The sequence below is a fragment of the Pollicipes pollicipes genome, unplaced genomic scaffold (genome assembly GCF_011947565.3).
Source record: "Pollicipes pollicipes isolate AB1234 unplaced genomic scaffold, Ppol_2.1 Scaffold_6052;HRSCAF=7182_pilon_pilon_pilon, whole genome shotgun sequence".
Taxonomy (NCBI): Eukaryota; Metazoa; Arthropoda; class Thecostraca; order Pollicipedomorpha; family Pollicipedidae; genus Pollicipes; species Pollicipes pollicipes.
The window spans coordinates 11,359,677-11,385,667 of NW_023596805.1; the positions used below are offsets into that span (position 1 = coordinate 11,359,677).

The window sequence follows — 25,991 nt, forward strand, 5'->3', positions numbered from 1 at the left end:
TTGTCGCAGTGGTTGCGCCGACGCTGGCCGCGAGATGCATCCGTAGTTAGCTACCGGTTGCCCAGCACTGCATCGCACAACGCCTCCCTACTTTCCTATCCTACTTTCCCTACTTTCCCTCCCTCCCCCTCCCTACTTTCCCGTCCCAACGTCCGATGTGATCCCTGTCCTGTCGCGGTGCGAGTCCACCATACCAGTCATGGCGCACTGTACGGGGTGGCAGGCCTCACACCACAGACCTCAGACGACACGCCCCCAAGCCCCAGACACCCCAGTCCGGACGTGGTAGTGTGGTCTATTCCTCTCCACCGACTGCTCGAGCGGCATCAGATCGTGTCCTCCAGCTCCCCAGCGGCTCCGTTCGGCATCCCCGGCCGCCAGCCGCCCCATCACCATGAACTCTTTGGCGCGGTGGGCCGGGATGGCGCGCGGACCCAGCCGGCTGAACACGAAGCCGGCGCGTCCGGCGCGCGCTGCCGTCGGGTACGGCGCGTGCCGTGTCGGAAGTAGTCGGAGGGCGCGCTGCACACCAGCCGCATGCAGTCCAGCTCCGAGGAATGTCCTCGTCCGGTCCTGCGGCACGTCAGCATGCCGTCGTAGGTTACCAGCAGTCAGCCTCGGGCGCCGCACCCGCCCCGCCGGGGCCAGAGACGGCCGGCCTGGGGCGCCGCGCCCGCCCGGCCGCCGGGACAGAGATGGGCAGCCTGGGACGCCGCACCCGCCCGGCCGGCCGGGCCAGAGACGGCAGGCCTGGGGCGCCGCACCCGCCCGGCCGCCGGGAGAACAGAGCGGGCAGCCTCGGGCGCCGCACCCGCCCGGCCGCCGGACAGAGACGGGCAGCTGGGGCGCCGCGCCCGCCCCCGCCGGGACAGAGACGGGCGCCCGGGCGCCGCGCCCGCCCGGCCCCGACATCTCTGTGGCATCCTTGGACGTCCGCACCCGCCCGGCCGCTCTGCCAGAGACGGGCAGCCTGGGGCGCCGCGGCCGCCCAGCCGCCGGACCAAAGACGGCCGGCACACACGAGCGACGGCAGGCAGACGCCAGCATACAGCCAGGACAGTCAGGGGCCACCACAGGTCACGCATAGAATGAGGCCCAATGGCCTGAGGCTGGTCCGGATCAGCGCACTCAGAGAAGCGAGCCGTCGCCCGGCGATGACAGCTGGGTATTCAGACCAAAGCTACGCGCATTCTGCGCAAACTATTTACATCGAAGGGAAGCATACACACGTATTTCGGTTTTGCGCGTTCGCGTAGTGAGCGTTTTCGTTCGCCCCAAGTGAGACTGATGCCTGACACACCGCTGATGCCGACTCCCAGCCGAGAAAGGTAACGGGAACGGGTGATCTAGTCAGTTAACACGAGCATGACCGCCTCGCACCTCGGGGCTCACGCATGGTGGCACTGGCCCAGGTGCCGGTCACGGCCGAGAACCTTATCGAGAATAGGAGGAGATCCTCTAGGTCACAGTGGTGAAGACAGTTCGAACATTAATGACATACAGCTCAGAAAGTCCACTAGTTTACAGTGGCAACGACAGTTCGAGTAATAATAACATATAGGTCAGAGGGTCCTCCAGTTCACAGTGGCAACGACAGTTCGGGTAGTAATAACATACAGATCAGAGGGTCCTCTAATTAACAGTGGCGACAGTTCGAGTAGTAATAGCATACAGGTTGGAGAGTTCTCTAGTTCAGAGACGCAACGCCAATTCGAGTGGTAATGACATACAGGTCAGAGGGTCCTCTAGTTCACAGTGGTAACGACAGTTCGGTGTAATAACATACAGGTTGGAGAGTCCTCTAGTTCAGAGACGCAACGCCAGTTCGAGTAGTAATGACATACAGGTCAGAGGGTCCTCTTGTTCACAGACGCAATGCCAATACGATTAGTAATGACATGCAGGTCGGAGGGTCCAACGCCAACATGAGGAAAAATATCTGCAATTGCCAAGGGGTAATCGGATGGGCAGAACGCCAGCCGAAGGTCAATCCCTGTACCTGGCAGCTGCCACTGTATAAATTATGGGATAACGTGTTTCTCACAGGCTGTCCACAACTGCCTACAACGTCGGTGGTCTATTTACTTATCTCGCGGTCGAATATTCCGAACCTGACGTGACCCACGCGGCCAGCTCTCCATCCACGGCCATCGCCTGGCTGGTAGGTGCAGTAGCCCGCACTCACCTATGACGTAGGTGGACGGGTCGAACTCCCGTTCGGGGGGAGGACTGGCCTGCGTCGGCAGCAGCCAGGAGATGACGGCTGACTTCTCGCAGTACTGGTCTTGCATGAGGCCGCGGATCTGGGCGTAGTAGGTCTCACCCTCCAGCGAGACCAGTGACACGATGTCCCCCACCTGGTAGTAGATGCCCTACGGAACAAGGCGGACGATAACGCGGAGGGAAATGACACCAGCGGCGCGCTACCGTAGTGCATACCCTACGGGCAAAGACGGAAATGAAGCCAATGAAACGACCGCGATCAACAGCACAGTTCTCACCTAGCAGCAGATCCACATCAGAAACGGAAATCTCCGGCCACAAGAAGCCAGTTGAGATACTCACCACTTTGCTCACAAGGGTTCGAATGCTCGAGCACGTGCCAAGTATGTTGTGAGCTACTGTGATAAACACTTCACGCAAAGATAACACCTTATATGAAAATTTAGCTTACAACTGTATGATCACAACTATTCTGCCAAACAAACACGCTATTGAGAGCGTCATGCCATAACTAGAGAGCGCCCCAGATTAACACAGCAGCGTCTCACACAAAATAATCCACTATAGGGCACTATAAAAAGGAGACCACGCCTCACACAATCAATTATCCAGGGGCGCTGTAACCGGGGAACCGGACTGGCGCGATTGCCGGGGGTTGGTTACGGCGTCTTGTCACGTGCACATCTGCCTAGACGAGGCCACCGCTTTCATTTCATTATTTTTTTTTTCACGAGACTGGTTGGACAAAGAAAGTGAAAAGGAGGATCGGTACAGACGTAGGCACATTAATCAAAGAGCTTATCCAGAGGAAAAGGGAACTAGAAGGGGAAGCGGACGATTTTCAAGAGGGATAGGACTTGCTCACCCCTCCCGCAGTACGCCGGGCAAAACGCATCGTCAGGTCCCGGCACCGCGCCGCCAGCAGACGTTAATTGGTGTAAAGACGGTGTGGACAGAACGATTGATGGTCATCTTAAGCCATCTGAAGCCGGTTGAAGACCGCACAAACCCAAGAGAACATGTCTTAGTTGTTTCGGTATCATTTATCCGAGGGACGAAAGAGTTGTATTCCACTGATCACCTCACAACTCCGTTCGTGTCGAGGACGTGGAAAAACGGGCAAAAACATAAAGCATGTCGTGTGTTCACCGGGATGTGTTCACGGGCAGAAGTTCAGAGAGGCTGCAGGATGCTGACTCATGAATTGGCGGGCGCTCCGTATGAACACTCGTACGCCATCTGGTGTCGATGTTTCCCAATTTACAGCCCGCTAACAGGCTGGCGGTGGAGGAAGCTCCGAGCCGTTCTCAAATCATACGGGAAAAGGAGGAACAGAATTAGACATTCCAATACCTACCGGGAAGGTCTTTCCATCGTTCCGCAGCATGATGGCGTCAGGCACGCATGATCGCTAGAGCGGTACCGAGGCGATTACGGGGCATGCAGAATGCGGTTGCGTTGCAAAAAAGTAAAGTCGTTACGTTCGAAGCTGCCACTCTCGTGTCAAAAAGTAAAGTCGTCATGTTCCCGCTACCTACTCCCGTGTCACCAGTCCCGCTAACTGGTTTCGTAACGTCTTCGGTCCGCTCGTGTCCACCACGGTTATGTAACTGCCGTCTTCTCTGTCGTAAGAGCCAACTGTGATATCATGTAGATGGCAGAAGTTTCGTTGTTTAGAACGTGTCTAGGCGGTAGGTCGCTAATAGGGCACGTTGGCACAAGAAGAGCGCTGACAGCTTTAAAGGAAGTACCAGAGCTTCTTGGGCTTCTCAGCTATTGTTTCACCTGACGCGAACGATTTGATCAGTAATACGAGTTTTCTCAAAATCCACCTGAAAGGTCAGAATTTTGATTTCATGCGGGCGACTCTGCGGGACAAATGTCCTTTGACCCCCTGCTCACCACTATGAGAGCAGCACATTTCATTTCCCTTGCTTTTCCAACGTGTGTTGACATCTTCATTCTCTTGACGGTGATGAAGTGGCACATCCTCGCGTTATTGTTAGGCGTAACTAGTCCTGAGGTTTCAATGGGGTATGTTTTTGAGAGACGCCCCAAAAGTGGGACACTTCCTTTTAAGACGCTCTTAACACGGTCGTTTAAGTTCAGGGGGTCAAATGGGTGAGTCTAAGAAGTTTGCAGTTATGAGAAATTGGATGCTTTGTCTAAATATCAGGAGAGGGGATTGCTTGTAGTTGATCAGCGCATTGTGAGCACACCGCACGGAACCCGTGAAGGTATACCGAACCGTTTTTAACGCGTTAAAAGAGGTGACCCAGCCGATGCCACATTGTTTTATGGTATCGTGGCCATTCTAGAGAGTCACAACTTACGTGTTGTGCGCAAATGTCAGGCGCGGGTAACGCATCGTTTGCGTAGAACACAGTCGTTTATAGTGTAGCCAGTTAAGTTGTTGATATACGTGAGTACCTAAAGAACTATACAGAATGGACATTGGGGACAGAATGCAATGTTTTCAGATTAAGTTTCCTGGCTACCGTCCTAACGTCTTGTTTTCTGCCAGAAAATTAGATTGCAGTCAAAAGAAAAGCGAGCCGGACATGCCACACTGGTCCGCATGCTTCAAACAAAGACATTCGCGCCAGCTGATATCCTTTTGTGAACTAGCGAGGCATGCCGCTTTTGTTTAGCGCAGCTGGTCAGCACGCACACAAATCAGCTTCACTGGAAGACCAGCTTTGACACACAAATTGAATTTCTGGCACGCGCGCATGATCCCGCACATCAGCTTCCAATGAGCCGTCTCGAGCACAGTCGCGCGTGCGGGGGACACAGCATGCTCTGAGGATACAATTCAGCCACGGAACATTACCTTGTGGAACAAACAGTTCGACGTCACCGGCGTGGCCACAGCCAGTGGCGCCCGGACAGCCTGCAACGAGAAGCCAGAATTAGTGACGTCACACCAGCGCAGCCAGTCGGCGAGCGTATATTGGTTTCTGGCGTCACACCAGCGCAGCCAGTCGGCGAGCGTATATTTATTTCTGACGTCACACCAGTCGGCGAGTGTGTGTTTGTTTCTAAGTCGCTTGAGACTTTTTACCTCGAGAATTCCACGGGTCCCTGGTGGCACCGCGCTGTTTTAGAAATTTCCCTACATTTGCTGAGGTCTCGGCGAACAGGACGAGCTGTGGTACTCAAATTTTGGTTTCGGTGGCACGTTCAAGGCGATGGTAGGTGCAACGACTGTCGGATTGAACATGCATTCTGCTCCTTGTTCCGGCTCCAGAAACCGACCTCTATCCACCACGCTGAATACGATATGTATTTGCCACGAAATATGTGGCTACCCTGTACCGCCTCGTAACCGATGGAAGGGTGGCTGCGGAATGTGGAGCCCCTGAGCAAATGGTACAGTACCTGCCTCGCAGGCGCGCAGCCAGGTCTTGGAAGGGGGAGGCAGGGATGAGAAAGGGTCCCCTGATAGTGAAGGTCCTCCAAAATCGTCGGATATGGCCAATCTCTTAATGAGGGTATGCCTTTCTTTGCTTTTTTCCTTTTTCCGTCATTGACTGGAGACGAAGGTAGAAGCTAACGCCAGATAAATGTTGCCTGAGCCTTGTAAGTCAATAAAGGGAAGAAACCATGCCCCAAACGATTGCATGAAATAAATCGTAGGCGCCCTCAATCTTACAAAGGTCCAGTGGACTCCTTCTATGCCAAAAGAACTCAAAGCCTTCGTCAGTATTTTTATCTGGGTTCTACACTCGTGTGAGGCAGCCCGCGAATGCGGATTGTAGGCAGAAAAGGGCCAACAGTTTGTACCAATATGGGTAAGCCATGTTTGTCTGAAAATGTTCAGCATTCAGTCCAAATCGATTAGTGATGCAAATTATGCAACGTAATTTCAATTACGTAAATCAACCGGGCATAAATTCTCCCTAGCGATTTTACAATGCTTATACGGACGAATTAGGTCTTCACAGCACCGCGAAGGGTGCAGGAATCTGGCGGTGGAACTAGAAATGTTAAGGTAGAATCTCTATTTTTGCGCTGCCGTTACTGCTTATTTGTCCAGAGGACAACCTTCAAAGCTGAAAAAAAGAACCACCCAGTCTAATCTTTGAACGGTATGGATTATGTTTGGTAGACATCAGGAATAATCGTTTAACGACGGTCGTTCTCGCGCGCACGGCGTCCGCCGTCTGGTGCTATTTGCAGTTGCTAACGCCGCTACGCTTTACGGAAAGTGCAATCCAGACCATCGCTGTCCTTGCTCCCGATATTTCAGGCGCGCAAGCTGAGATGTTTCGATGTAATTTGTTTCAGCAATCGATTCTGCAGAATAAAGAGTTATCTGATAAACATAGAAAGGCCGTGTTCATTTTTGAACTCATTTCGATCCACTCCATTCAACACTAATTGGCCTTCCTATTTCTTTCCGGGCAAGGGTCCCCTTGAGTAGAACACTGGGGGCAAATGTTGCTCCCGGTCAAGGGCTGAAGGCCATTTCGTCCTACCGCGGGGTGCCTTCCGCCTGCCATTCTGGCCACACGGGGCGGTATCTCCTGGTCGATCCGGACGACCTTAGAGGGATACTTCATATCACATCGATCCCCACCCTGACGCGGGAAGCCTGACCCGCGTAGTTGGCCCTGTATCGACGCGGAAACCCCTGTTGACGCAATAACATCCCTGATCGCCGCAGGTGGTCCAATAATTGGACGAAATACTTCAGTTCGGCTTAACGGACCCATGGTGGAATTGTGTTGGAGGCTCCAACGATCGGTACTGGAACTGGCGGAGGACCCTTCCACTGTCCTAATGTGAACACTCATTTTAAGACCGCATGTTTCCTTACATTGTTAGAGGCTCCCAACCAGCGCAAGAGGTCCTCTGTCACTCGGGTTCCCGTCCCCGTCCCTGTTGTTGTTGTTGGGCAAAGTTGGCCAATGTTGGGCAAATGTTCTTCTGAATGACTCGAGGCTCCTTGTTGACATAGAACACCCTGTTGTGCACTGGGCCCCTGACCGATACAGGGGCCTCGTACTGCTGTTGGGGCCCGGATCAAAGCAAATAGCGGGCCCGGTCATGTCTCTGCTTGGGAAATGGATGGGCCCCGAAAAACTCAAATCGGCACGGAGCCGACTGTTCGGTGTCTGTGATCTCCGGCCGAAAGCAAGAACGCTCTGTCTCAGGGGTCCCCAATTGGTGCAAGAGGTCCTTTTACTGGCATTTGAGATCCCAGCCCTACGGGCGAGTGTGCTTAATGTGACCTACAGCCAGCCCTTCGGGCCCTTCGGCCTTCCAATCGGCCCCTGAATATTTTGTCCTAAGGGACCATTCGGGTCCTCGTCAGGCCCCCTAAACACCGCCACAGGCCGACTCGGGGCCGCTTGCCGTCACAGGGTCCCAGTTAGGCACTGTGGCCCTAGCAGACACATGAGCTCCTCATGGTGTCAGCGAGCCCAAACATTGCACATCGCGGGCCCGGGACTCGTTCCCGCTTGGGAACTGGATCCCAAGGGCACAAACGGACATGGAGCCGACCATTTGGCCTCGTGTCGAGGCCCTATATCATAGGGATAGAGAACTTTTGTCATGTCATGTCATGTATTTACTACGAATCGTTCCATATGTATGGCTTAATGCTTGATCCGAGTCGATTACACCCGATCGATCGGAGGGCTACAAGTAACACGATACAAACGAAGACGCAGCGATGATAAAAACACGTCAAGCGCTTGAGAACGGACTACAGAGCCGAACAAAACACTCTTTTTCACATTTGTCAAGTAGATATGAGCGCAGCACGGCTCTGGGAGGGGATAACGGTCGGTGGTAGGTGGTTCCAGGACGAGGTCAAACGATGAGAACGCACCCTACGCGACATAGATTCCCGAAAGGCAGGCAGCTCCGAAGCGCCGGCCACCGCCGACCTCGTGCTGCGCTCACTAACAGCAATCCGAGGGGCGAACAGCGACCGGACCGCCACCGGGGCACGGAGGTCATGTAGGGCCCTGGAAACGCTACCGTGGTCGCGACGCGTAACAAGGTCATAAATTTCGCACCAGCCCATCGACCTTATGACCGGTGAAACATGATCCCGACCCTCCGCCCGCGAGACGAGATATGGCCACGACATTCGCAACTTTGTGCACGCGGCCGAGATAGCAGGCGGCAGCCCGGTCCCTGATTGAGCGGTAGCACAGGATGTGGGGGAAAATATTGGTTCGGATACCGGGTCTGCGAGCTTCAGGCGTGCAAAGATGAATTTTGTATAAAAAACAGAATGGAGTTGCGCTTGTAACTAATTTGGATACGTGCTGAAGAAAACCCTGAGAAAAACGCCCAGACGATCCTGTCTGCGAAACTCGCGACTTTTGCACCCGGTCGAGATAGTAGGCGGTGGCCGGGCGGCCCTGACTGGACACTGGCAAGAGTCCTAATAGAAGCCCTCGAAATGATATTTCAGGTCACGGCACTACGCGTCGGGAGTCGGGCCCGATTCCAATCGGGTCCTTGATTTCAGGGCCCGGGAGGCCCTTCGAGCCCCTGGAAGTGACCCGGTTTCGTGGCGACTCGGGTCACTTGCCAAAACAGGACCCCCTGTCAAGTACTGAATGCTCCTGACCGACTCCCTCATGCTTTCAATGAAATGCAATTCGCGGGCTCAGCCTTGCTCGTGCCTGGGAAATGGGTCCCCCACATTCAGACCGACACGTAGCCGGCTGTTCGGTGTTGGTGGTCTCTGGCCGAAATAAGGAACCGCACCTGCAGGAGTTCCCAACCGATGCAAGAGGCTCTCCGATCAACATTTGAGGTCACGGCCTTACGGGCGTGGGGGGGGGGGATCCTTAATGTGACCTACGGCCAGTGCTTGGGGCCCGCTGCCTCCAATCACGAAGACAACAAGCCTTCAAATCGAATTCTCGATCTTTGGTTCCGAGGGGTCCTTAGGCCCCTCCTCGGACCTCCTCAAAGCCCGTGACCGACTCGGGGTAACACATGACCCAATGCTAGGCACTGTGGGCCCCTGACCGACACAGGGGTCCAATCGTTTTCTCAGGGACAGGATCGATGCAAATCAATGGATCAAGATCAGGATCAATGTAAATCGTGGCCCCGGCCTAGCTCCTCCTTGACAAATGGGCCACCTGGCCACCCGGATTCAGATTCAGATTCAGATTCAGATTCAGATTCAGATTCAGAAATGGGCCACCTGGATTCAGACTGACAGGGAGCTGACTGTTCGCCAATCGTGATCTCTGAGCGACTGACACACTCGCATTGCCTTCAGGGGTTCTCAAACGGTGCCAGGAAACCTCTGACGGATATTTTGGGGCGCGGCCCTATGGGCTACAATTCTTTATGCAATCGGTAGCCGGTCGTTCGGGTCCCTATGCCCTCCAACCGAGCCCTTGATCGTCGGTTCCGGTGGGCCACCTGACCGCTCGGCAGGCCTCACTGAACATTGCCCTTGGTCGGCTTGGGGCCCCTTGTGAACACAGGACCCTCTGTTAGGCACTGTGAACCCCTTACATGCACAGCAGCCCAACCTGTGTAAGTCGCTGGCCTCGGCTTTGTAGCTGATTACGAAGTGGGATCTCAGGCCCCTGCCAAGGTGCCGGCCGTGCGGTGCTGGTGGTGCCTAACCGACGTATAGCCTCATATCAACTCAGGAGGTCCGCGATCGGTGCCAAACGCGCTTTGTCATTTGAGGGCCCATCCCAGCAGGCCGGGTGTCCTCAAGCCCTCCTGTAGGGCCCTTGATCGTCGGCCCCGGTGCGCCCCTGCCTCTGGCCGACTCGGGGCTCCCATGCCAACACGGGGGGGGGGGGGGAGCTTTTAGGCGTTGTGGGTCCCTGACAGACGCCGGGGCCCGGACCAATGTAAACCACCGGCTCCTGCTTTGTCCCTGCTTGGAGAATGGGCCCTCAGGCCCATGTCAACGAGGAGCCGGCTGTGCGTTATTGCTGGTATCTGGCAGACATACGGGTCCTTATCGACTCAGGCGGCTGCTGAGCGGTGCGCAGAGCCCTTTGTCTGGTGTCTGAGTGCCAGGCCCCGCGGGCCGTGACCCGAAAGGCCATCCGGCTAGCCTTTCGGGCCCCTATATTGGGCCCTTCTTCGTAGGTCCCCAGGGGCCGAAGGGCCCTCGAAACCTAAGGGGGATCTATGTGCCCCCTATGCCCGCCATACCTACGCTACTGGTGCCTAGCGGGAACCCATAGGTGAGAGTGCTTGGAGGCTCAGGCTGATTGCGTAAACTTTCTTAAGTGCAAATATCCGCCACGCAGAAATTGACTACAAGGAAATGAAGGAGCTTCATCCTCCCCCCCCCCCCCCTGCGCACTGTAGAATTCAGTCATGTGTAGCATCGTTTCGGTCCAAAGAACTCCGCTGCATGATTTGTTTTTGATTTCCAAAACAACCATGTACGTATAATTACGTACGTATATACGTATAATAATAACGTCCGTATAATTTTCCTTTCCCGGAGGTTACAAAAACGGTTATCTATAATTCACAATTGGCGCATGCAGCATGCCCCGCATTTAGCAACATCTGGAAATACTTCGTCAGGAAAAGTCTCCAGCGACTTGACAACAAAGGCACGCAGCCGGCGGCCGTTCGTGACGAGATCAGTGCGTGGACCATGGTTGGGCTCTTCCAGTATCCGTGACGTCACCCGAGCACGGGCAGCCGGCGGCCGTTTGTGATGGGATCATTGGGTGGGCCATGATTGGGCTCTTCCAGTATCCGTGACGTCAACCGAGCACAGGCGGCCGGCGGCCGTTCGTGATGGTATCAGCGGCAGTGGGCGAGCCGCGTATCGTTCGCAGCCTTTATCAGGTTCGACGGGGGTTAGTCGTGGGAGGAGGCGTTGATAACGTCAGTGCCTGGGGTTTCCTAACAAAACAACTCAAAACTCGAATGCATGAGGAAATCACGCGTCAACTCACTCTTGAAACACGGCCTACCCGACACACATGCTCCCAAGTAAGCTGTCAACACAAATCTGATTTGATGTCTTGTGCATACAAAAACAAAAACGAAAGGCTGGATTTAATTGTGAAATTTCCTCTGCAAGGTTAAATTTTGCTGACAACATCTGTCGCCACAACCCGGGCATTAGCTAGACATCCTGCTCAGGTACTGCATGTCCGTCTCGTTGGCTCAGTTGGTTAAAACACCCGCCTTCCGATGCATCCGCCTGTGGCCAGATGGGGTTGAGTCGCTAAAGGCGTTCGCTATTTGTCCTTCACCGATGTGGCCCGCGGCCGGTGGCAGCGGCCGCGCGCAAGGTCAGCTGACGTCAAAGGATAGCACAGACCGTGCCGAACACTACCTTCGCCACCAAATTCTGCCGTTGACTGGAATTGCACGATCAGATTGCGGGGGCCAGGACTCACACAACAAGCACTGCCTAGCGTGAGCTCTGATCCCAGAAATCCATCCATTCAAAAGCTCCAGATCAAATCTTTAAAAATGTACAGCAGAAACACAGCGATGCATAGCGTCTCGTTCTGTTGTTGTTTTCTCTGCATCTAAGCCACATTTTCGAACTCCATCGAGTGGTCATCACGAAAACTGAGCGCTGTAAGCTAATGAAGGGGCGAGTCGATGTTTTCAATATCAATAAATACCGCACTGCACCATGAACGGCAAACCGTGAAACACGCCTACGCGGAACACTTAAGCCAGCAAGCGCTGCAACCTAACAGACCAACAAAAACGTACATTGGGAGCGGACCCGGACTTGCAGATTAGCCACCGGCTGTCCGGGTTTGGAGGGACGGGCTGCCCCAAACGAAGGTGAAAGTGTACGTCATTCATTGTGACACTCGTCGGGAGCACTCAGCGCCACGGCGGCCGCTGACGGGCCGCAAGCCGTCATAATAAATCCCGCTGACCAACTTTCTGAGGGAAAACAAACTCCGAGCAAAATAGGGCGAAGCGGAGGGTAGACGGGCGCCAGGCGGGGCCCCTGTCTTGGTCTGGGTACCACCGGACTGGTGACAGACAAACAGCGATAATCCCGACCGCGACTATTAACCAGTCAGATACGACTTCCGTCAAGGACGCGGCGTCGATTTCTCCCAAACAAGGAGACGGCGAACACGGCCCCCACGATGTCAACCGCTGACACTGATATGGCTATTGGATCCCGGTATTTCCGTGAACTACAGCTAACAAACAGCTGACGCTGTGCTCTCTTCAGACCTCAGCCCGACGACAGCGGACGGGCTGAGAGCACGCTGCTGGACCCGGCACTAAGCACACCACAGCCGACCTATCCCCGAGGCGCCACCCTGTTGCCCCGGCGCCGGCCGCCCGCCCAGGGGGTGGGCGGCGCGGCATGTCGCCGAGCTCAGCGCACCGGCACGTGACATCACGACGGCGCTAGCCCGCCGCCAGCCCGTGTTGAGAGAGATCTCCCGCTGCGGCCCCCGGTGCCCAGCTATATTTGGTTCTCACATTCACACACCTTCAGTTATATATATATATATATATATATATATATATATATATATATATATATATATATATACATACATATATACATATAAATAAATAAATAAAAATATATATATATACATATATATACATATATATATATATATATATATATATATATATATATATACATACATACATACATACATATAAATAAATAAATAAATAAATATATATACATATATATATATACATATATATATATATATATATATATATATATATACATGTAAATGTTCCATATAAAACCGATTCCACGCTGGGCTTCACGCAAGATTTCTGCCAACCGTGACAAACCAGTTGCCCCCCCCCCCCTCCCCGGGAAGACATGCGTGGACGACATAGCCGTCACCAGCCGGCCCAACGCAACCATGCTTGACTGGACCCTGACCCCGGACAGGGTCCGTCCCTCCAGCAGGGACGGGACGCGGGCCTGATGCACAGCGCGGCGGACTGGGGGACTGGGGGACGGCCGCCCGGCTGCACCGATCGTGCGGTTCGCGGGCACGATAGCGCGGGGGAGTGCGGCCAGCCGAGGCGCGCCCTCACCTCAGCGAACACCGAGCACGCTGTCACCACCACGCCTGGCGCGATTCCCCACAGAAAGCCGGCTGGAGAATTGCGAGCTTCGAGAGCGGGCGTGTTCACACCCTTAGCAATAGATGTCACTGGAGGCGGTTGCCACGCATCCGAGACCAAACCAATTGATTTGCACTTTGCACATGGCGACAGATTGAGTTCAAGTTAACGTATGGGCCTTGTTCAAGCTTCAGTTTTACACATACCAGCTCAGAAATGTATGAGCCTGCATCGTAACGTAGCAGTGCATTATGGTGGTGCCGCAGTCGGGCGCGCAACAAAATTCGGCGCGCTGCTGCTGCCATACGCTTATGGCAGTCATTTCCGGTGTAAATGCCGAGCATCACCGATGCCATGCAACAGTCTGCATCGACCATGTCGAGCAGTGCTCACAGCAAGTGCCGGTACTGTGGTGCATCGGTACTTTCTGGGCATCACCGAGCATCGACAGTGTACTGAGTACTGTCGTACTACAGTCACGCTGGAGTCAGTGCTGTCGCGACTGGTGTCGTGCAGTGGTCATGCGAACCCGTGACTCCTGTCGTGCAGTGGTCACGCGAACCCGTGACTCCTGTCGTGCGGTGGTCATGCAAACCCGTGACTCCTGTCGCGCAGCAGTCACGCGACTCCGCGACTCGCTCCTGTCGTGCGGTGATCATGCGAACCCGTGACTCCTGTCGTGCAGTGACCATGCCAACCATCGCCGAAATGTCACGCGTAAGTATTGAAAGCTGCCGTCGGGAATACTGTCGCACGGAGCTGAAAATGGACGCCGATGCTGCCGCCCGCGCCGCGCTAGAAACGTGCGTCCACAATGTCGCACAGCACCACTGTTGTATAACAATATTGCAACCTTGCTGCATGCGCGCACAACCATCGTGCAACAGCACTACCATTCTTCAGCACAAAGGTGCCGGAATATTGCTACACATTACTTGAGTCGTGCCGTTTTTGTCCACCAAGGCGAGGACGTCCGTCAATAACGCAAGGTGCCATTGTCATAATGACAGTGCTGCAGTGTCTGAAGCAGCACTCGCAGCTGCGATGAAACAGAGCCTGGCAGCCTCGTGCTGCATTCCCGCCTATCGCCAGCGCGCCTGTGAGGTTTGCCTGCCAGCCATTTATCCGCGCTTCGATGAAGGCTGACGCCACTCGCCGGGCTACACCGTCACGCAGACGGGCGCGTTTAACGGTCGCCACGCAGCGGGCACCGTAACGCGTCTCGCGCCGACGGTGGGGCAGGACGAGCAGGAGGAGGAGGCGTCGAGGTCGGACCGGCCAGCCCGCCGGCACGCTCTCCTGCACAGCGGACCGCCGGCCGCTTCCGGCGCCGCTGTTACGTAAACGGCCGCGGCGCCGCGTGTGCCGCCGCCTGTTCTGGCCGGGCCGTTCCGCCGCCGCCGATCACCGCGTGCAACCGCCGCCCACAGCATCATCAGTCCCGGCGGCGGATCCGACCAGCCCCACTTTAGAGCGCGACCGCGCCGCCGCCGGCCCGCCGCCGCGCCGCGTCCAGTCTGTCGTCTCGGTGCTGCCGAGCCGCGACGTGGAGGGGACCGCCGCGGCGCTGTCGCCGGCCGGCCGTGCAGCGAAGCGACAACAGCCGGAGGGGCGAACTCGGCCGGCGGATCTCAGCTCGCCGTCCGGTGGGCACCGACTAAGGTGAGGACTGGTGAGACAGGTGAGGTGATACAGGTGAGGTGAGACGGGTGAGGTGAGACAGGTGAGGTGAGACAGGTGAGGTGAGACAGGCGAGGTGAGACAGGTGAGGTGAGATAGGTAAGGTGATACGGGTGATGTGAGACTGGTGAGGTAATACAGGTAAGGTGAGACAGATGAGGTGAGACAGATGACTTGAAACAGGTGAGGTGGTACAGGTAAAGTGATACGGGTGAGGAAAGAGGTGAGGTGAAACAGGTGAGATGAGACAGGTGAGGTAGCAGGTGAGGTGATACATGTGATGTGATACAGGTGAGATGATACAGGTGAGGTGAAACAGGCGGGGTGACACATGTGAAGGGAGACAGATGAGATTAGCACGACCGACGGAGGACGCTGCGGCACACCCGCGTCAGCGAAAGGGCGCGAGAGGGCCAGCCACAGTGGCTCAGTCCCGCCCAACAGCGGAGTCTCCGCGTCAGACTCCAGCAGCCGCACCAGACTCCAGTCTCCGTGTCAAGCCACGACACGGTTCCAGTGTCAGACTCTAGTCTCACGAAATGCTCAAGTCTCAGTGCTGGATTCCAGGCAGTGCTGACTTAGAACTCAGTGCAGACTCCTGTCTCAGCGCCATGATTGTCGCAGTGCCCATCATACCGGACTCTTGACCCGTCCCACTCTCCAGTCTGAGTAGAGGACGGTGCAGCACCAAGGTTTGAGAGATGGACAGAACACTCTAGGAAAGTTTGAAGATCGTGAATGGAAAACTGAATAGAACTAACCAACGTTTTGGGCTAATCATAAAACGAACTTTGCCTTCTTTTCCATTCGGGCTTAAGGAATCCAGACGTGCGCGCCATGTAAGTTAGAACTGCTTTTGAACTCAGGTGGGAGTGAAAAATGACTTCAACAGACTATACAGTAACGAAAAAATCATAAAAGCTGGAACTGAATGCGTCAGTGAGAGATGCTCCAACAAACAAAATCATGCATTCTCATTCGACACGGAATTTGTCTCATAAACATAACAACGATGTATTTTTCTTTTATTTCCTCACATGGCAGGCTATTACCCTAACGCGTAACACTTAGGAAAAGCAATTATGAAAAAGTGTGCTGAGCATCCAAACTTGGCAACACTAGTGTTTTGATGTTATGCTTTGCGCATCCCTTCCACAGAAATCCTGAACACAAAAGGCACCCTTAATCCCATGAATTATGTTCCTTTCCTTTTCAGCAAACGAGATCCATCCAAGGCTCCTCCAGTGAACCCGTTAAATTCCTGGCAGAAGAAGCCCCGTCTATCCATCCACCGACATGGCGGTCCAGACATTCCGGGTGCAGATTGCACAAATCCTGCTTCTGATCGCTGTATCAAGCGACGACAATCCAGGGCCTTGCGACCACATCGCCCGTAGAATGCATATTCTTGTTGACCATAAACAGGTCACTCGTGCAATGGTTCGCATCACGTACGATGGGTGAAGCCCAGCGCTCCTGGTGCGGCAGGTTTACCGCGTAACCGCGTCCGCCGCAGGCCCTTGTTAGCGGCCTGTGCGGAATTCATGCTCCGAGAATATATGACGTTTGAGAATAGGGCAGCGCGGCCTTGAGCTAAGACGCTCGAGATTGCCTGGTGAGAAACCACGATGCGCGTTGAAGCATTAAATGTTGATGATCCGTGCCTTCCTTTTAAGCACACGCTAGCGGTACTTCAGCCTGCATGTAAGTGGTGGTTAATTGCCGCTCCGTATTGTATGGTATATCCCAGTCTATTTAAGTACACGTGCAGGGACAAGCCAGCAGGCGTAGTGTGGAAATATATGCATGCAAAGTTTGCATTACTTTAATATTAAGGTTGATTAGTTGTAAGCATTAGTGCGCCGGAGCAGGCATCGAATGATGGTCTTGATGCATACCAACGGAATGGTTTGCTTGCTCACGCTCACTCCTCTGCTATGCCTTCCATTCCATCAGACAAAACGCCACAGCTTTGGCACTCTTCTCCTTCTCAAATAACTGACATTCCATCTCTATTTCTCTCTCGCTCTCCCCCTCACTCGCATCACGGACGTAACTGCACACCTGCTAACTGACACGCCACCACATCGTGTCACGGCTCACACCGCCCTCGCAGCAAGCACAAACAAGAAATATACGTCTACACCAAACAAGAATTGCACTTCATTATCATTGCGGGAATGGCCGATCGACTTTTACGATCGACTGCTCACAGTAGTGATCGAACTATGGAGACCGGCAGATCTAGGAGGGGCACTGGGGTTACAGTCCCCTAACATAGTTAGAATCGGTCAAAAATTGACACGTCTGCATTTTGATGACAATCCAACACCTTGCGACCTAAAGCGTTTTCAAGTCAGCACGTTACGTGGAAGCATCGCACTGGAGGGTTTGGATTGGCGGGGCATCAAAATGTGTCTTATGGTGAAGAAAATTGTAGGATTTAGAAAATTGTAGGAAAATTGTAGGAAAATTATATTTCGAAGCAAGTTCTGGCTATAGATCACGCGCTGAAGATAGGTAAGATTAGTAATTAGATGTCCATAAAACATAAGTTCTTGTTTACTTTTCACCCCGCTTCGCTGCTTTCCATAACACACACCGATACTGGGGTAATGGGATAAATGGGAGGGGACCTGCCGTTTCCCAGCTAGGTCAAATATTAAATTTTCCCGACAATCAATTTTTTTATATCTTCACGCTCATATTTAAGACATCATATCTCGCACCGCCACAAATCACTCGTATACATTGTTCAGTTCTGAGTATAACGGTGAATAAGCTATGTATTTAGAGCATACATTTATGACGTATGGCTCCGTTATTGTACCTATCTCGGTCCGCCGCGGGCGGGCTGTGGAATCAGCTGAGTCGGAACTGTCTGCGCAGGCCGCGCGTTGCCGTGCAAGGTGACTGGAAAACCGTCGCTGCTCCAAAACCAGAATGCTGGGGACACGCTTTTTATGCATAAACACGAGATATGAGTAGGCGCGTTTTTAAAGACATTATTTCCGTTCCATGATACCAAATTGACTTAAGTATTTTCAAACATTCACCACATACAAACAGGATTATTTACAACAGCCATGATAGACACAATACGATATATATATATATATATATATATATATATACCTTTTAGCCAATGCTATCAAGGCTCCAACTAAAGGTAAATAACGAAAAAACGCTTTGCTGTATTAGCTGCGCTATTTGCATCCTGAAGCTATAGACGAAAAAGTGACTTAACTTGGTGAGGCATCAAAGCTGGAAAGGCATAGCATTGATGTCATTGAGCCATGTTACGAACGAAAAACCCGCAATACAGGTTTCAAAACGTGACATATGTCATGATAGTGTTTGAAATGTGATGTTTTTGATAAAAATAACTGCCATATTTCAAATGAGTTCCTTCATTCGCTATGAATTAGTCTCTCTTGGGTGTTTATCAAACGCTGGCGAATTAATTTCGCAGTTCGTTATCAATACAGAAATCAATAAATTTGGACAGCTGGTGAGTGGATCCGATGCATTTATCACATGTATAAAAGGGAGCCGATGCATAATTTGGATGAGAAGTTGTTTGAAATCTTACGCCATAGATCGCATCTTTGACGGTCAGAAAAACGAAAGAAATAGCATTTATATCACCTCTGTATTAGACCAAGAAAAACATACGTGGATAAATGCATTCAAATATAACTTTTTCTTTCAAAGCTTCCGATCCGCTCATGGGACTTAAACTTGGTAAAAATGAGCTTTCGACCGTAATATTTGGACTCTTCATACAATTTAGAGGGCATTCTTCGAATTTTTGACTTCTACATTTTAGAAGTGGTACAATTTAGTAGTCAATTCTCTTCGAACAAATTCCATGGAGCAAAATTATCTGCCAGTTATTGCGTGGTCCTTGCGTGGTGCGACAAAAAAAGGATGCAATAAGCCTCTACCTCTGGCACACAGCCGTGCTGCTGCACTTTATGCGACGCATTTTCTAAACCAACCAACGTTGATGAATGCGAGCGGCTAACATTTTAGTGGTGAGCTTGATATCATCACAATCATGACTATCTGGCTTCACGACAATTACTGGAATCGCTCGTTGCTGTTACCGAATGGAGGTGCGGGTGTGGAAGCGCTAACCATGAGAGGCGGGTGTAACGGACCATATTATTGGCGCAAATAACCAATGTAGTTGACGCACCCCTAAAACCCAGTAACTAACTAGGGACCATCCTAATGTTTCGCAGTGGTGGAGAGCGGCTCATGCCGAATTGATACGTTCTGATTCACCGCACTGTCGCGGTGATTACGACTGACAACGGGCCACCAGTCTTTCCCGGTATAGCATGACTAAGAACCGCTGTAAGTCGCATCTCGGACCTCTTGTGGCGTGCCCCGACCGTGCTGATATCACAGCTGACCGTGCAAAACCGGCTACCGGTATTGTGGCGGACACGCGCCGCGGATGGGAAACCAAAAGGTACGGGGTTCGATTCCCCGCGGTGCCAGCATTTCCCGCAAAGGCGAGAGGCGTGCGACGCCGTGCGACCTCAACAGCTGAGTGCGGCGCGAAGCCCTAATGACACACAAGATGTGTCATCAGATGATTATTACATAACTAGTACAGTGATGGCCCAGGAAGGGCATTTGGCGAGACAGGTTTGAGAACCCCATGCATTTTCATCAGCCCGTTATCAGGCTGACATATATGCGTCAGGGAACAGGTCTGATTCACTTGAGGTGACGTGTTAAGGTGGCGCTACGTGACACAGCTGAGCGGCGTGACCATGACCGGAGCGCATTCACAGAGCGGAAATCGCTGACGCTGTCTGTTGACATTAGACCGGGAAGGGAACTGCGTGGGTGGACTGATGTGCTGGAAATATACATGACATTATCTGAAGTTAGGGAAATCTCAAAATGACGTCTTGACTTGATCGAAATGTCCATTTTGATGTATCTGTTAGAAAGAGTTACCACGCCTACAATGCATGCTCACTTGCGTACACGGTGTCTGTATGACATTCTGTAGCTTATGTAAGCCGCGCCTGTCTATTTTTTATTTGTTTTGTTTTCAACTCGTACGCAGGTACAATACAACAGAATAATTAGTTTGAGACGTCCTAAGATTCAATAAATTAAGTTTAAAACTAGCTGGTTTAAGACGCCTAGGCGTCCCAAGGGCTAAAAGTCAATCATCTTCTCCGTCCTCTAGCGGGAAGAAGTATAAAAACATCATCCCGTACTTGATTGCCTTGGGAAATAACATTAAAGAAAAGTCGATAAAAACGAACATAACACCGCCAGAAATAAGATCAGTGTTGTAGACAACCTCTTTAAGTCACCTTGGCCCTTTTCAACCTTGATTGCTAGGAATGGGCTGCGAAAACAACAAAAGCAAGCCGTCAACCAGAAAAAAACTTCACCGGCTTTTTCGCCCTCACCAGAAAACCTCGGTGAAAACCAGAAAACCTCTGATTTGTTCAGCTGCCGCATGCCGCAGCCCCGCCGGCCGTGTCGCGGGCTGAGGAGCGATCATCGGCGGTCCCGCCACGTGAGGACCAGCCACCGACGGTCCCACCAAGCGAGGACCACCATCGGCGGTCCCGCCACACCCCGATGTAGGCGTCGCCCTCACATCTGGCCATCAGCGGTCCCGACATCTGTTCGGTGGCTAACGAGCGCTCCACGCGCGGCGGCTGAGCGAAGTGCCTCTCCTCTAAAACACCTGCGTGCCGAGGGGCCGCGACCCGGCAGATATGGAGGGCGGCGCAGGACATCTGGCGGTCCGACATGGCTCTGTTTATCTCGAGATTGGATATAACCGGTGCCGCAGGGCGAATTCTGGTCTGTTTCATATGTCCGTCTTTGGGACGCGACAGTCCTAACGACATGCGTCGTTGAGGAGCTCTCAAATGGACATTGCCCTGATGACAAGCTTTATGATATCCCAGCATATGTAGCCTAGCATATATATCCTAAAATATGCTCCACGTGATGCACGCGCATACTGGAACTGGCCCTCATTGGGTCGATGGCGCCCTAGGTAGCGACGATGGTTTGGGACCGACAGAGACCCCAAGTGTGCTGCATGGACGCGAGGTGTTATGATTAAACTATGCCTCATAAGGTGATAACAAGACCACCACGAATCACACAACGGCCGTTAGCATAATTATGCAAACCGCACATCTGATCCCGCTTTCAGACGCGGCCCACTCATAACCTTCCTATCTCTATCTGCACGACTGAATTCCACACATGAACTAAAGCATTCAAATGACATGTTCTATTTCAAACACTAACGAGCAGACACACGATCGAAGAATTCACCCGACCAGCGACGTTATTAGGACCCGAAGGTTCTCTGAATGCGCAACTGGATTCCAGATGTGAACTTAAGCATACAATTGAGATATTCCAACTAAATACTTATCAGCAGACACACGATCCAAGAATTCACTCGATTGGGATCAGAATTATTGGGACCTGGAGGTGAGACGAATGGAGCGTCGTGCTGGGTGTGGCGCCAGATGGATCCCGCCCGCCTCATCGTCACGATCTGAGGCTTTTGTGCACACCGGCGTCGAATGACTTTTGCGCTCATTACCGATGTCAGGCTGAGTTACCTATTCTTATTAGCAAGCAGTACAGCGAAAACTTAATGTCTGTAAGATATACAACCACCTGAGTTGAGTTTAACAAATTTTTCGCAAGAAAAATATTGTTGTCACAGCAACGTTTATGCATACATTTTGGGTCTTTGTAACGCTGCGATCTTCACCGGGTGTTTATGCGTTAAGTATACGCCGGAATCGCAGAACTAGATATATCACATCCAGATGAGCCGTGGCCACGAAATACACCAAAACTGTTACGAACGATTCACAATGGCTTGACACATAATGAATCAGATATTTCCAAGCAGCCAGCCATGCAAAGTACATTTTCCGGAAGCAATAAGAGCGGTCAAGACCTGTATCTTTGAATGAATTCCCAATGACGGATGACTTCCTGACCCAACGACTTTCTTCCCAGAACACCACATCGTGCGCAGTGATTGACTAATTACAACACAGGCCTTCTTCTCTTCCCCTTCATTTATGTTCACGTAAATCCGCTGCACCTCCAAAACAGCAAACCAGCCTTGCGCTCGCTGCGGGCACGGTACACCGTACCCGTTACCCTGTGTACTGGTTGCCCTTCCCCGCCCCAAGACGGCGCCAGACGCTGCAGTCTCCGCTGGCAGCGCACGCCAGCGCCGGAGTTAAGCACCAGCCGACACGTCCGGCTCGTTTCAGCCGAACCTGACCGCTTTCGTCACATTTGGCTATAGCTGATGACGCCAGCGGTGGCAAGGTTCACCCGGCGGCCCATTTCGGCACCGCTCCCTCACACACTTTAACCAACTCCCCCACCTGGCCTAGCCTCCCCCCCCCCCCCCCCTCCACCGTTCGCCCAGATCCGTACCGACTTCGAGGGTGCCACTTTGAATGTGCGGTGCGAGTAACCCGCTGCCCCCCCCCCCCCCCAGACGAAACCCAAGGCCCTGGGAGCGTTCGGTCGACGGTTGGCGGGTTTGCGGTCCACACGCCGTCTCAGTCAGCTCCAGGCTACAGCAAACTACCAGGACTTGGCAGCAGGTACGGGGCGAAGCCGGCCACCGCCCACGCTTGGCCGCAATTTTCCTTTAATGGCTTCATGTTCACCTTCAGATTTGAACGATTTTCCTTGGCTGGCTTTGGCTTTGGCTTTGACCCAATGCCCTACAGCCCTAATGTCACTTACAGCCAGGGAGCTAGAATCGCTTTTGAACTAGGGTGGGAGTGAAACATTTCATCGCAAAAAGACCATGCGGGAGTGAAAAAATCCACAAAAAAGATGGAACTTATGAGCTCGTGACTGATGCTTCAGCAAACAAAGACATCTATTTCAAGTTGGCATGGACGTAATATCAGGAACCTGACAAAACCATTTCGTGTTTTAATATCTTAGGCCATTAAAGTGAAACAGAATACATTGACACGCGCTCGGGTGGGGGGGGGGAGTGGGGGGGGGGGGGGCAAATTGACCCCCGAGGGCTTTTCCCGAATGGTTTCTGAACGGCGCGGCGTAGCCGCGCCAAATTTTTCATAGTTGTAGAAAATTGCATAGCGGATCGTTTGACATACAAATTTTAGATGTACCTTGTAAGGTCGCTGACCTATGACAGGTCAAAGTCAGCCCATGGTTTCAGCGAAGGCAATTTCTAGGGACCTAAGGTCGGGTATGATGGTCAGACCAAGGTCAAAACCTGATTTATTACTCTAGGGCTTGCTGTATGGGATAGTTTCTGGTCTCATTTCGAATCTATTAAAAGCAGGAACCGCATTATACATCTTCAACTAACTTCTTAGAGGTCAGAACATGTCATTGGCCTAAGATGACCCGGGTCGAACGTTTTGTTTTAGGAACATACTGCCCAGTGTAATCTTTGTCGCTTATTCAAATGCAAAACGCAGATCAGTCTTGTATCAGTTTGGTCACCATAACCCTCGAAGGGTCAAACAAGGTCAATGACCTCAAATGGGCTTGAACTTTTCCTTAGAGACAGTTGCCTAGGTTCCGGGGGCGCTTTGGAGACCAACCTGGAATTTGACCTTGTTTGACCTTATTCGACCTAAATGTCATGACCTAGGAAGCTGAAACCTTAACCTAAGTGCGTTCACGTATAGGTCAAGACGCCCTGTCAATTTGGTGTCTCTAACTTTCTTAGTTCGCGAGATCTCAGGGGGAGGCAAATTGACCCCCCCCCCCCCTCCCCCTGAGAGAAGGGTATCTAGCCGGCCAACCGGGGGCGCGTTAAAGCATAGTAATTTCCAGACAGTATTATGAGCATAACAAATTATTCACACCAATAATTTGATGCTGCGCTTTTCAATTCCCTTCCACAGCATTTTAAAACAAAATAAAGCAAAGGAATTAAATAACAAAATAACAACAGAAAATTCAACAAGCATAAAACACTCAAACAAAAAACCTTGGACTCCTACACATCAGCCCATCACCAAGTCAAACACAATAGACATAATTCTGGCTTCTGTTAAGATGGGGTCAGGGAAAACAAACATTTTGTCACTACACCCAGTCAGCAATTCTAGGACACTACTTACAACGTATGGCTTTGGATTCGGCTTTGTGCCATTTTCAGCAGCAGGCTTCAGCTTTGGCTTCGGACCGAAACAATTTCTGAGCAATGGCACCGTGTTCGGCTTTATCCCTCACAGCTGTAACTTCTGGTTCCGGATTTGTCTTTACTGAAATAGCGACTTTCCCTCACAAAAACGGTCTTTTCCGTCTACCACCAACATATACCACGTACGTCTCCGAGGCTGCAACGCATACATGTCTGAAGGTAAAAGACCTGCCGGTCGTTCTCAAGACCAATCAACACCGGACGACAGCTGAAGAGCTGACTGCTCAACGATGTGTACATGCCAACCCATAACACGCTCATCTCATTTCTCCATTACGCCGCACACAGTATATAAAATGGGCCAGACACTTCGCACAAGTACACACCAGGAAGTCGGTAGAGAGCGACTATTTCGCAGCTGGTGACCTGCGGCATATTGACGTATAGAATTATCACATCCCAAAATGCAATTTCGAAAACTTCAGGTACCAGATGCACAAAACCTCCATGATGGGAATGGCATTGCAGACTTGGTCTATTGTCCTGACGAGCAATACTTTCCAAGCGTCCAGAGTTTGTCCTAAGTCCACAGTTAACCATCCACCAGCCCGCGAAGAAAACAATGCGTCACATGTAAGCAAGGAGATTTCAGTTAAGCCTTATCCGCATCATCGTCAAACGGCGGGGACGTAGTTTCGCAAAATGCATTAGGGCTGTAGTATAAGAAAGGCGAAACCTGCCCCCCCCCCCCCTAAATACGACAACGAACGGATTTCTCCCCGGATTCGGCCCACTTCCTCCTTTAAGTTGGGGGTCGGGGAGAGCCCAAAGCACACTCAAACTGAGCAGAAACTGAAAAGGAAACCTTACTCCTGACAGAGAACAGCATTCAGCATTGGCGCATGGGTGATAAATAGTTCGCATTCCACTGAGGCGGTCAGAGTGGGACACTCATCGTTGTAGGTTGTCCCGCTTATTATGTCCCTGGAGGACACACTGAGGTGCATCTCTGAAACTCAAACAGCGCGCTCTCAGCGTGCCCTTCGAGTCCATCCGGCTGATTTTAGCTGCGTAGAAGATAGCTGCACAAAACCTGCACTGGCAACGGTGTTCTCCTAAAACAGGAACATAAAAACGAAACGAAAAACCTGACAAGACGAAACAAAAAAAAAACGTAATCTTTACATGAACTGTGTGATGAAATGACTGAGGCACAATATTCATAACCGTGTTTGGGTTCACCTGCATATTTCCTACGCTCGCGCTGTTGGCAAGGATGCTCGCCTCTCCCCGCCCCCTCATTCAGATACATCGATAACGCCCAGCCCGCCTTTTGAGACGTCTCCTCTCCCATCATCCTTGCTCATCTCTAATGGTTGACGAGCCACTGCTCTTCGGTCACTGCCGAGCAAGTCCTGTCACACATTCCCGAACAGACGTGCCGGCAGCAGGGCGCCGCGCGGTACTCACGCTCTTCTTGAAGATGATGCGGCGCCCCTTGCCCTTGGGCACGCTGGGCCGGGCCGCCGCCGTCAGCCGGCGGAACCGGGCCGCGCGCACCGGCCTCTTGCTCTCTGGTCGCGGCAGCTGGGCGGCCGCGGCTCCGGCTCCGGCTCCGGCTCCGGCCCCGGCTCCGGCTCCGGCTCCGGCTCCGGCTCCGGCTCCGGCTCCGGCTCCCGGCGGCGGCGACGAGCAGCCGGCGGCGGCCGACGTGCGCTGACAGAGCCGGCAGAGCGGCTCGGCGGCGTCGGCCGTCGGCTCCGCGTCGGCGCGCGAGCAGCGTGCGCAGGCGCGGCTGGAGCCGGCGCGCGCCGAGCTCATGGTGGCGACTGCCGCTGCCTCCTGCTGCCAC

The 25,991-nt window shown here is 52.6% G+C and overlaps 1 pseudogene; it reads right to left on the reverse strand.

Moving 5' to 3' along the window:
* Positions 1-240: 240 nt before the first annotated feature.
* On the reverse strand, positions 241-25,738 carry LOC119104788 (GATA zinc finger domain-containing protein 1-like; annotated as a pseudogene).
* Between the last annotated feature and the right edge of the window lie 253 nt (positions 25,739-25,991).